The following is an 11,796-nucleotide window of genomic DNA, read 5'->3' as shown; positions in this document are numbered from 1 at the left end:
TAGCAGCGCGACAAAAGAAACACTTGTTTTCACTATAGCGGGACAAAAGTAACAAGTGTTACTTTCGTCCCGACAGGAACTCCTGACGTTTAAACCCGATTTACTTTTATACTGAAAAACTCTAACAAGGCAAACTTCAGGATGTGTTACAGCACTTAATAACATGTAGATTGATCATTACTGTTTGACATGAAACGAAAAACACATCTTGTAATTAGAAAAAAAGTACCGCTTCAGTAATTTACTTATCGAACTCGAAAACTGCTTACTGGACCTAACTGCGGGAAACGATGACGAAATCACGTGATATCTGGCAGCTCCGTCAATGGTTGCGTACTGAACGTGCTGTCATAGCTTGAAATGCTAATATAGTCAGGGCTCTGAGAAAATCGCTTTGTTACTTTCGTCCCGCGTTACTTTCGCCCCGGTTCTCCCCTAATGTTAATGCTGCAAAATAACCACATTAGTTAACTAGCAATTTGGGCCACGTAAAAAAAATTTAATAAAAAAGCCACTGCATTACCTTAAAAGTGATTATTTGTTAGCTTGATAATGAAAGAGTGTCTGGTGAGTGGTTCACAATTGTCTCGACTTATTAACAATACTCATATTGTCTTGTTTTCTGTCTTTCAGATAGATGAGGAGGCATTTCTTCTCTTTGATGATGACACTATCAAAAATCTTGTCCCCAAAGTTGGTCCCAGGCTTAAATTCCTGAGGCTCTTCTGAGAATTGTTGTTTATTTTTCTATTTTTTATTTCTAATATTGTTATTACAGTGTGACCTAAAATAAATATGAAAATAAACATGTCCAAGTGTGTGTTTTTTCTTATAGATTTTTATTTAATGCAATAAAAATGTAAAAGTGCTTGAAGTGTGTAATATAATGTAAAACAAAGTTTTATTTTCTGAAATAAGGCATACTGGGATAGTGACCCAAGTTAGGTTATTTTTGACCCAACTCCTGGGTTAAAAAGGGACCAACTAATTTTTGGGTTATTTCTACCCAGATGTTGGGTTTTTTAAACCCAACATTTGGGTCAGGTATTTAACCCATAATTTGGGTCAAAAAGCATAACCCAATTTTCTGAGTTGAAATAACCCATAAATTAGTTGGTCCCTTTTTAACCCAGGAGTTGGGTCAAAAATAACCCATTATGGGTTATTTTTGACCCAGGAGTTTTTAGAGTGTAGATGAAACCTAAAATGAAAAGCCATCATTTACTCACCCCACTGCAAAATATGTTTTTTTTTAATTAGTGTTTTTATTTTGTTTCCAGTCCAGATATCTACAATTCTTACATGAAGAAGCATTTAATAGACACGTAAAAATTGTCTTGTTTTCTGAAAGAATAAGTCTAAATTAACTGAGTTTATGCTTAAAACAAACATAATATGCCAGTGCATTCTAGCATTCTAACCAATTTTAATTTTTAGTTGAGAAATTTAATTCATAGAACTATGAATAGACAACTACATCGAACCACAGTGGAACCCACAGTAGTTATTTTAATTATTAATATTATTTTTTTATTTTTATTTTATTTTATTCCATTACAGGTCAATCTCTAAGCAACCAGTGCTGGATATTAAATTTGGAAGGTCAAGGTGTGTGTGAAGGATCACTTCCTGACTTCATCACTGGCCTGGCAGCGCTGTTTGCCTCCTCCTATGAGTTCAGCTTGCAGTACCAGGAAGAGGCAGCACCTTGAGACTTAGGTAAAGTTGGTTTTATATCCGCATATATGCACATTCGCGGACTTCCGCGTTCAATAACTCGTGAACTAAACGTTGTTGCTACACACAACACCTATCACATATAACTACAGATAAAACACCAGAAGCTACAACATAAATTTCCTCAAAACGATCTTTCCTTCGCACTGGACAAAATACATTGATCTCTATGCGCAGGCTGCTAAGAAGGGACCATCTGCAAAGTGCAAACCCGAAGGAATGCTCATTTTGAGGAGATTAAAATATTAAAACAATGTTATTTGTGTAGTAACAATATTCAGCTCACGACATATTGAACGCGGAACTCCGCAAATATGCGAAGCGAATATAAAAAGCAACTTTACCCAAGTTGCAGACTTGATCATGTAAGTTAGGACCTTCACTATGAACATAGTCAAGTTTTTTTTTTTTTTTTTTAAACATCCAGGGTAAAAATGGTTTCAGGTTTGATATTTGCTGCTTTAGTGTACTTTTGTGTAGGCTATTGTACATACAGTACGCAAAAATGTTTTATGTAAAAGTTACAGTAATTCACCAAAGAGATTTCTTTCATGTTCCAAAGGTTGTAGTATGTTCCTACTGACCAGACTGACTTACTACAGGTGGAATTTTGACAGTACCTCCCTTACTGTACGTTCAGTATACAAATATTAATAAAAAAAAATTACAGTAATTCCCCTAAAGTATTTTTTCCTGTTCCAAAGGCTGTAGTGCTTTCCTATTGACTTACACTGTCCCACACTGACTTACTACAGGTGAAATTTTGACAATACCTCCCTTACTGTACGTACTGAAGGGTTGGGGTCAGAATCCCCTGTCTCTTCAATTTAATTATATATATCCTTTTGAATGATTACTTTATTCTTATTAAAAATTCAAAAAATCAAGTATGTATCCTAATCATTTCTGTATTCATTTTCTTTTAGGTGCATTCCAGTGTGTGCCCTTGGGTTGTGTTCACATGCAAGGGGCCTTTTGATGATAATTGTCTTGGGATTCAGAGAGCGGCGAGAGAGACTCTGTACTCATGTATTGCATATAGATTATATATATTGTAAGTAAATCAAAACCAAATAATTTACAAGCTTTTAACTTCATGAGGTGCAATGGCAAGGTATCTAACACCGGAGACGTCCTTGGTGAATCTGTGTAACAGGGTTAAAAAGAACATTTAATTTAAAGAGTATTATGTGAATTTCATAAAATAAGGCATTTGGTTGTATTTATTGGTGTTAGAAGGCTCCCCTCCTGTGGCTATTAATGGTACTGCAGATATTGGATTTTGTCGCTCTTCTCTTGCCGTACCGCAGCAGATTCAAGTGTCAACGCTGCGGGTATGTATGGTTTTTCATGCTCTGACGCATTAACAAATTAATTGTGAAAATTATACGTTTCAAGTGAATCTTTTTGACGCAATATATTTCATACATATATGTGAACATATAGATAATGCATTTAGCACTTTAACACGGTTGTTGAGAGTATTATAAGATGTATTGAATTTCCATGTGCGTCACACGTGCGAGCACGGATTCATTTCTCGTGACGATTGCGTCTGTCTTAACTATCTGACGATTATTTGTATTATGAGTTGAGTGAATGTGTCATTTCTATCTTTCTAGTCCATATGAATGTCTGCAGTCTGTCATCAGCCAATGTAAATTGTCTTTCTTGTTGTTTCCAAAAAAAGGTATGTTGCTTTCGTGTTTATTCTGTTATAATTGTTAACAAATGTTATTTGACAATTAATTAAGAATTTCTGATGTTGTCTGCAATTAACTATTCTGTACATTTACATTGGTGTACTTATTATAAGTATTATGTTAAGTTTTTCACATTGTATATCATTACTATGTGTTTAATGTGAATAATACAAGTTAGTGGTAACAGCAGCAGATTCAAGTGTCAACGCTGCGGTCCATATGAATGTCTGCAGTCTTTCATCAGCCAATGTAAATTGTCTTTCTTGTTGTTTCCAAAAAAAGATAAATTCGAGCTGAACCCCAATTGTGAGTGTGTCCTTCCACGTCCGTTACACCTGCGTCTGGCTGGACATTCCTTTACAGTCCTTTTTAAAGTCCATCAACTTTTTGACATGTTCAGAAATCCCCTCCTGGAAACTCCCTCTGCATACATTGTCTTTTACAGCCAATTGGTCAAACACAAAATCTTGAACTGTCATTATTTCTGGAAGACCCCTTAGAACTTTCGCATATAAAACTCTTTGTCTGTTTGTCCTCTTTTTCTGGACCTTTCCATCATCGCTGTATCTTCTGTATCTCGTCCGCAACACACAGACGGTAATGATGGCATTTTTCTCCTTTCTTTTGCAAAGCTCTTTCTAATACATTTTCAGTTCCTCTCTACTCTGCCACCATCATCTGCTTAATAAATGCTTACAACATTCAGTGAGGTATGTTTTTCTTTATAAACCATTTTCATAATAAAAATCTTTATAAAACAAGTTCAGGTGTTTTTCTTAATAAACTATTTTCTCAATATATGGTTACAATGATTATTAATACAAGTGTTTTATAGTAAACACTTTCATAATAAATTGTTTAACAACTACTTATGGTACCTTTCATTATAAAACCACTTTTTATTAGTTACAATTGTGGTTTACTATGACCCATAAATACTTCATATACCAAAAGCCATGATTAGAATAGAATAATTGCATATTTCACAACAATATCCACATATCTGCATCTATATATCTGTCTTAGTTGACTTGCATAAGTTTGAGGGTCAATTTATACATAATTTCACCTTAATTTCATTAAGTGAACATCTCATGTGTATTTTTTTAGGGAGTGGAGTAAAGGGGCATACTATCGTTCCTGCTTTCCTGGAGTGAAATGTTTTATCAGCCTGTTAAGTTGGACTGCTCTTCTGATAATGAGCTCAGGCCTTCTTCAGCCTCGAAGAGAACTGTTGTTTGTCAGTGTTCTGTGTGTGTGTGTGTGCGTTTGATATTCTTTGCAGATTCTGAACTTTGTGATATACAACATTCTCGGACCCTGGAAGAAGGTCACCACGGACTTCAATCTCGGAAATGGACGACAAATATTCTGATTAACGGCGATATACCCACTTATCTATCAAAAATGCATTATTGTTTAGACTTTATGTTCTCTTAGCCAATCAGAAGTAAACGATTATGTAATGCATGTCCTTGGAAAAGGTATAATTGTGTGAGATTTGTTTGTAAGGTAGAGTTGGCTTGCGACCTCCTCGTGACTTTGACGCTGGCTCTACCAATTTAACTGCAGACTATTCTTCAGTAAAATTTTACTTATTTGATTGAATTTCACGACTCCTGGTCTTCTTTCATCATATTATCTGGTCCTGGGTCTTACAACTGTACCCCCCCAAACAGTACAATAAACAAATCATTTTTTCCTGTTCCAAAGGCTGTAGTGCTTTCCTAGTGACCACACTGACTTACTACAGGTGGAATTTTGACAATAACTCCCTTACTGTACAATTATCAAATATATTTATGTAATAAACATTATTACATGTGTTTATTACATATGTTTATGTAATAAACTGTAATTCACCTATAGTGTTTTTTTATATTTATATTCCAATGGTTGTAGTGCTTTCCTAGTGATCAGACTGACTTACTACTGGTGGAATTTTGACAATAACTCCCTTACTGTACGTACAATAAACCAATAAGTTCAAGAAAAAATTACTGTAATTCCCCCAAAGTATTTTTTCCTGTTCCAAAGGCTGTGGTGCTTTCCTAGTGACCACACTGACTTGCTACAGGTGGAATTTTGACAAGAACTCCCTTACTGTACAATTATCAAATATATTTATGTAATAAACATTATTACATGTGTTTATTACATATGTTTATGTAATAAACTGTAGTTCACCTATAGTGTTTTTATATATATATTCCAATGGTTGTAGTAATTTCCTAGTGATCAGACTGACTTGTTACATGTTGAATACTGCCAATACCTACCTTACTGTAAGTATACTACAATCATATTCTGAAGAAATTATTCTAATTTCACCTTTTTTCATGTTCGAGAGGTTATAGCATGTTCCTAGTGATCACTCTACTCAATTAACTTTGATCAATGTATTAGGTAAAAGTATGTATTATAACTGCTGTTCCTTGTACAACACATTTCTTTCATTGATTAAAGAAATTCAGATACTTTAGATTAATCATATTTTCAACGTTATAAATAAGCAACACCCTTATTGTAATGATTCAAGTAAAATTTTTGTTATGGAGTCCTGAAGAAGTGGATTCTGGAATACAGGATAATGTATGAAATTCAGAACCGTGGACAGCGTCGTTTCCAGCGTGCGAAAAACATGTGTTGTGCCAAATTTCAACCCCCGCCATATTATTACCCTCTATTGGTACGTTTAGGATTAGTTATGGGGGTGTGGTTAGCATCAGAACACATAATGTGAGAGATATTTGCCAGTACATCTGCAGTTGGCTAAAATGTAGTTGTCTGTTTGCACACGATGAAAAACAATATGAACATTTTAGACGGTCCCTATCTTGGTTACCACACTACATTGAATATTCAACTAAAGTATGTATGCATTAAAAATATACTTGCCCATTTTGATCGATTGTAGAAAATGTTGTAGTTCACAATCTTTGTTGTCAATATCATGTAGCTGCTTCGAATTAAATAATTAAATAGCTTTATTGACTATTTAATTGAAAAAGTTATTTAACGCGAATGTGCGAATATCGAATATAAAACCAACTTTACCTAAGTCACCTTGAGTTTGTTCAGAGGTTAGTCATTGGCATATTTGCCATTCATATATATATATATATATATATATATATATATATATTATATATATTAGACTGAATTGTGTCACTAACCTTGACTTGACAGTATTTATTATGTTGACTACTGGTATGAACAATATGGCCCTGGTTTCCATACAGGGCTTAGCTTAAGCCAGGTCTAGGCCTTAATAAAATTAGGGTATTTAAGCAGCTTTTATAATAATGTATCATAAAAAAAAAAACATTACTGGTGTGCATCTTGAGATAAAACAGTGGCAGTCATATATTTTAAGATATGTCAGTGCAAGTTGTTTTCAGTTGAAGGATTAGTGAAAATTCTGTCATTAATTACTCACCCTCATGTCGTTCCAAACCTGTAAGACCTTCGTTCATCTTCAGAACACAAATTAAGATATTTTTGATGAAATCTGAGAGGTTTCTGAACCACCCATAGACAGCAACGTCTTTGCAACTTTTAAGGCCCAGAAAGCTAGTAAAAACATTGTTTAAACTAGATGTACCGCATCGCGGTACAAAATATGACCGCCGCTCAGGCCTGCACTGGCTTTCCACAAAAATAAATGACGTGGAGTAATTTGGCTGTATTGCGTGTTTATGTATATACCTAAAAAAAGTAATAGTATGTGCATGTCTGTGTGTGTGTGTGTGTGTATGTGTGTGTGTTTGTGTATGTGTGTGTCTGTGTGTGTGTCTGTGCGTGTATGTATGTGTGCGTACATGTGTGCGCGTGTGTGTTTGTGTGTGTGTGTCTGTGCATGTGGATTTGTATGTGTGTGTATGGGTGTGTGTCTGTGCGTGTGAATGTCAGTGTGTGTGCATGCTTGCGTTTGTTTGTATTCCTGCATGTGTGTGTGTGACAGTATCATCCTAAACCAGCAACCCTTCGCTCAACAGCACCATCTACAGGCCGATGAGTGTACAGTCACTAAATGTGCACATAAATGAATTTATTTTATACCCCCCCATGGATGAAATTCTACAAAACTTAGCAGAGGATACCCCCAGAGGTTGTCAAGTTAATCATACACATGAAATATGGTGCAGTTCTGAACATCTCCACTGAAGATAGGGTTAGTCATTGGCATATTTGAGGCATATTTGAAGTTAAAGCAGAATAATATTGCATTTTCATTTTTTATGGGAGGGGCGCAAATCACAAATGAGTGATTATGGGCTAGGTTGATGTGGGCCCTTAAGAGCAACATACCATAAAAATTTCTTCATCCTCGGTGCCACGGTTCAGGTAGTTATTTAGGAAAAACTGCATTTTTTGGGGTTTGGGGGGGCCCAGCGCGGGGGGGGTGGGGGGGGGGGGTGGGGGGGAGTGGCCCCCGGGGACCAAACGAAATTTTTCCGTAGAAGTCTAGTGGGGCTACATGCCCACCAAATTTCATGTTCCCCGGTGTTTCTGTGTCCCTGGTATCGTTGACGAAAAATTTACGGGGGCCCCAGCGCAGGGGGGGGGAAGTGGCCCCCGGGGACCAAACGAAATTTTTCCGTAAAAGTCTAGTAGACCAACATACCATAAAAATTTCTTCATCCTCGGTGCCACGGTTCAGGTAGTTATTTAGGAAAAACAGCATTTTTTTGGGTTTGGGGGGGCCCAGGGCGGGGGGGGAGTGGCCCCCGGGGACCAAACGAAATTTTTCCGTAGAAGTGTAGTGGGGCTACATGCCCACCAAATTTCATGTTCCCCGGTGCTTCGGTGTCCCTGGTATCGTTGACGAAAAATTTACGGGGGCCCCAGCGCGGGGGGGGAAGTGGCCCCCGGGGACCAAACGAAATTTTTCCGTAAAAGTCTAGTAGACCAACATACCATAAAAATTTCTTCATCCTCGGTGCCACGGTTCAGGTAGTTATTTAGGAAAAACTGCATTTTTTGGGGTTTGGGGGGGCCCAGCGCGGGGGGGGAGTGGCCCCCGGGGACCAAACGAAATTTTTCCGTAGAAGTCTAGTGGGGCTACATGCCCACCAAATTTCATGTTCCCCGGTGTTTCGGTGTCCCTGGTATGGTTGACGAAAAATTTACGGGGGCCCCAGCGCGGGGGGGGGGAAGTGGCCCCCGGGGACCAAATGAAATTTTTCCGTAAAAGTCTAGTAGACCAACATACCACAAAAATTTCTTCATCCTCGGTGCCACGGTTCAGGTAGTTATTTAGGAAAAACTGCATTTTTTGGGGTTTGGGGGGGCCCAGCGCGGGGGGGGGAGTGGCCCCCGGGGACCAAACGAAATTTTTCCTTAGAAGTCTAGTGGGGCTACATGCCCACCAAATTTCATGTTCCCCGGTGTTTCGGTGTCCCTGGTATCGTTGACGAAAAATTTACGGGGGCCCCAGCGCGGGGGGGGAAGTGGCCCCCGCGGACCAAACGAAATTTTTTCCGTAAAAGTCTAGTAGACCAACATACCATAAAAATGTCTTCATCCTCGGTGCCACGGTTCAGGTAGTTATTTAGGAAAAACTGCATTTTTTTGGGTTTGGGGGGCCCAGCGCGGGGGGGGAGTGGCCCCCGGGGACCAAACGAAATTTTTCCTTAGAAGTCTAGTGGGGCTACATGCCCACCAAATTTCATGTTCCCCGGTGTTTCGGTGTCCCTGGTATCGTTGACGAAAAATTTAAGGGGGCCCCAGCGCGGGGGGGGAAGTGGCCCCCGGGGACCAAACGAAATTTTTCCGTAAAAGTCTAGTAGACCAACATACCATAAAAATGTCTTCATCCTCGGTGCCACGGTTCAGGTAGTTATTTAGGAAAAACTGCATTTTTTTGGGTTTGGGGGGGCCCAGCGCGGGGGGGGAGTGGCCCCCGGGGACCAAACGAAATTTTTCCTTAGAAGTCTAGTGGGGCTACATGCCCACCAAATTTCATGTTCCCCGGTGTTTCGGTGTCCCTGGTATCGTTGACGAAAAATTTAAGGGGGCCCCAGCGCGGGGGGGGGGGAAGTGGCCCCCGGGGACCAAACGAAATTTTTCCGTAAAAGTCTAGTAGACCAACATACCATAAAAATTTCTTCATCCTCGGTGCCACGGTTCAGGTAGTTATTTAGGAAAAACTGAATTTTTTTGGGTTTGGGGGGGCCCAGCGCGGGGGGGGAGTGGCCCCCGGGGACCAAACGAAATTTTTCCTTAGAAGTCTAGTGGGGCTACATGCCCACCAAATTTCATGTTCCCCGGTGTTTCGGTGTCCCTGGTATCGTTGACGAAAAATTTAAGGGGGCCCCAGCGCGGGGGGGGAAGTGGCCCCCGGGGACCAAACGAAATTTTTCCGTAAAAGTCTAGTAGACCAACATACCATAAAAATTTCTTCATCCTCGGTGCCACGGTTCAGGTAGTTATTTAGGAAAAACTGCATTTTTTTGGGTTTGGGGGGGCCCAGCGCGGGGGGGGAGTGGCCCCCGGGGACCAAACGAAATTTTTCCTTAGAAGTCTAGTGGGGCTACATAAAAAACTTTGACAATCCCTATATGACCGCTTTCGCTAGCTACGCTAGCGGCGGTCATAATAATCCATGTAACTAGTGCAACCTTAAAGGAGAACATTTTTTTGTAAATTTGGAGTGCTGTCAATACAGAGAACAACGACAAAAATTGGTGTTGCCTACACCGTGTTATCCTCTTTTTAAAATTTGCACCCTGTTGACTTCAATGGGGCAATATTTAAACCTGCTTTTAGCCTCTTAATATCCTTGATGTGTCATACAAGTGCCCAGCCATGTGAGTGATTCCTTCAGCGTGAACACGGGTGAATCTGACTGCAGTAGATGTGAAAGATATTTTGTTGAAGCATCTACAAATGTCCATATATAGGTGAAAATGCCCCTTGAAATCAATTTAAGGTGGCAAATATTACCCCTTAATAAAAAATGTTAATTTCTGTCACTGCTGTAAACTGACCACTGCATAGAATATGAAAAATATGAATATCTTTGTCAGTCAGCTGTCAACAGGCCTAAACAAGCCATGGCACCAAGCACAGAAACACAATCAGTAAAATGTTATCTAATTATTATCAAGAAAACTTTGAAAATATCGATCGAGACATATTTTGTCAATATTGCACACCCCTAATGCATGGTATTAATTTTGATTTCTTCGGGTCTTAAAAAGGTCTTAAAAAGCCTTAAATTTGACTTTAAAAAATGTGCAGAAACCCTGCTTCATAATATTTAGGTTGAACCACTGTAGCTATATATTTACCAATGTTTTTACCACTTTTCTGGGCTTCTGGACAGTTGCAATGATATTGTTATCAATGGAAGGACAAAACTATCGGATTTCATCAAAAATATCTTCATTTGTGTCCCGAAGATGAACAAAAGTCTTGAGGGTGAGTAATAATGACAGAATTAAAATTTTTGGGTGCAAACATGCATTTTAGTCTGGTAAATCATGTTGTCATATATGCAATAAACATGGCAAGGCTTGCAATTAAGTTAAATTATTTCTGTCACAAATGTTTGGGCTGGATTCTGGCAGTGTGTGCTCTATATAAACGGAGTCTAAAGACTGCCTTTCCACTGATACTCTGATGGACCTGATGAGGGGATGATATTGTTAATGAGCTGGGTGATGAGTAGACAAAAGTTGTAGAATAAAACTTTAAATCTGGCAACCCCACTTCCAAAAATGTAGTTAGTTGACAGTGTTGCATGTAAACAGACACATTGAGTTGATGTATTTTACCAGGGCAGAAAAAAATATCAGTTATTGATCACAACATCCAACATTGCATTTTTTTTTTTCATGTTGTTCAGTTTTAGACAGCTTTTGTGCTGTCTCTCTTTGTCAAAATATATACACTCAGTTAATAATATTTAATTGTTGTTTTTTTCTGCCTTTTAGATGCTTTCTTGACATCAATCCTGAACGTGGATCAAAAACAAAGAAAGGACAAGTAACTTCAAAGAAAACTGGCCAAGTTGTGCAAAACAAGAACACCACTGTAAGCCTACAGGTGTCCTCACTTCTGCAAAACCTTGCAGACTTTGAATGGGATTTCGTTTGCACTTTTATGGACCTCAAAAAAGAAACAGCATTTCACTGTCGTTATAAAGCTTGGAAGAGCCAGGACATTTTTTAATAGAACTCTGATTGTATTCGTCTGAAAGAAGAATGTCATATAGACCTAGGATGACTTGAGGGTGAGTAAATCATGTGCTAATTTAAATTTTTGGGTGAACTATTCCTTTAATTAAGTGCTAACTGTTACCTGTTTGTTGTTAAGTGTTAAAATTGCATTTTATGTTTAAAAAGTATTT

At 38.5% G+C, this 11,796-nt stretch overlaps 1 long non-coding RNA gene across 2 annotated transcripts; it reads left to right on the top strand.

Annotated features, from left to right (window-relative positions):
- The first annotated feature begins 1,612 nt into the window (after nucleotides 1-1,612).
- Nucleotides 1,613-11,518, top strand: LOC309478017. Of its 2 annotated transcripts, none has more exons than XR_014198754.1 (3): nucleotides 1,613-1,724; nucleotides 10,771-10,865; nucleotides 11,381-11,518. It is a non-coding gene; the product is annotated as an uncharacterized lncRNA (long non-coding RNA). The 2 variants fall into 2 exon arrangements; XR_014198755.1 differs by lacking the exon at nucleotides 1,613-1,724 and adding an exon at nucleotides 6,505-6,523.
- The last annotated feature ends 278 nt before the right edge of the window (nucleotides 11,519-11,796 follow it).

The sequence above is a fragment of the Leuciscus leuciscus genome (assembly GCF_965113295.1).
Source record: "Leuciscus leuciscus genome assembly, chromosome: 16".
Classification (NCBI taxonomy): domain Eukaryota; kingdom Metazoa; phylum Chordata; class Actinopteri; order Cypriniformes; family Leuciscidae; genus Leuciscus; species Leuciscus leuciscus.
The sequence above is the reverse complement of the archived record's forward strand: the minus strand, read 5'-3'. Positions and strand labels throughout refer to the sequence as shown.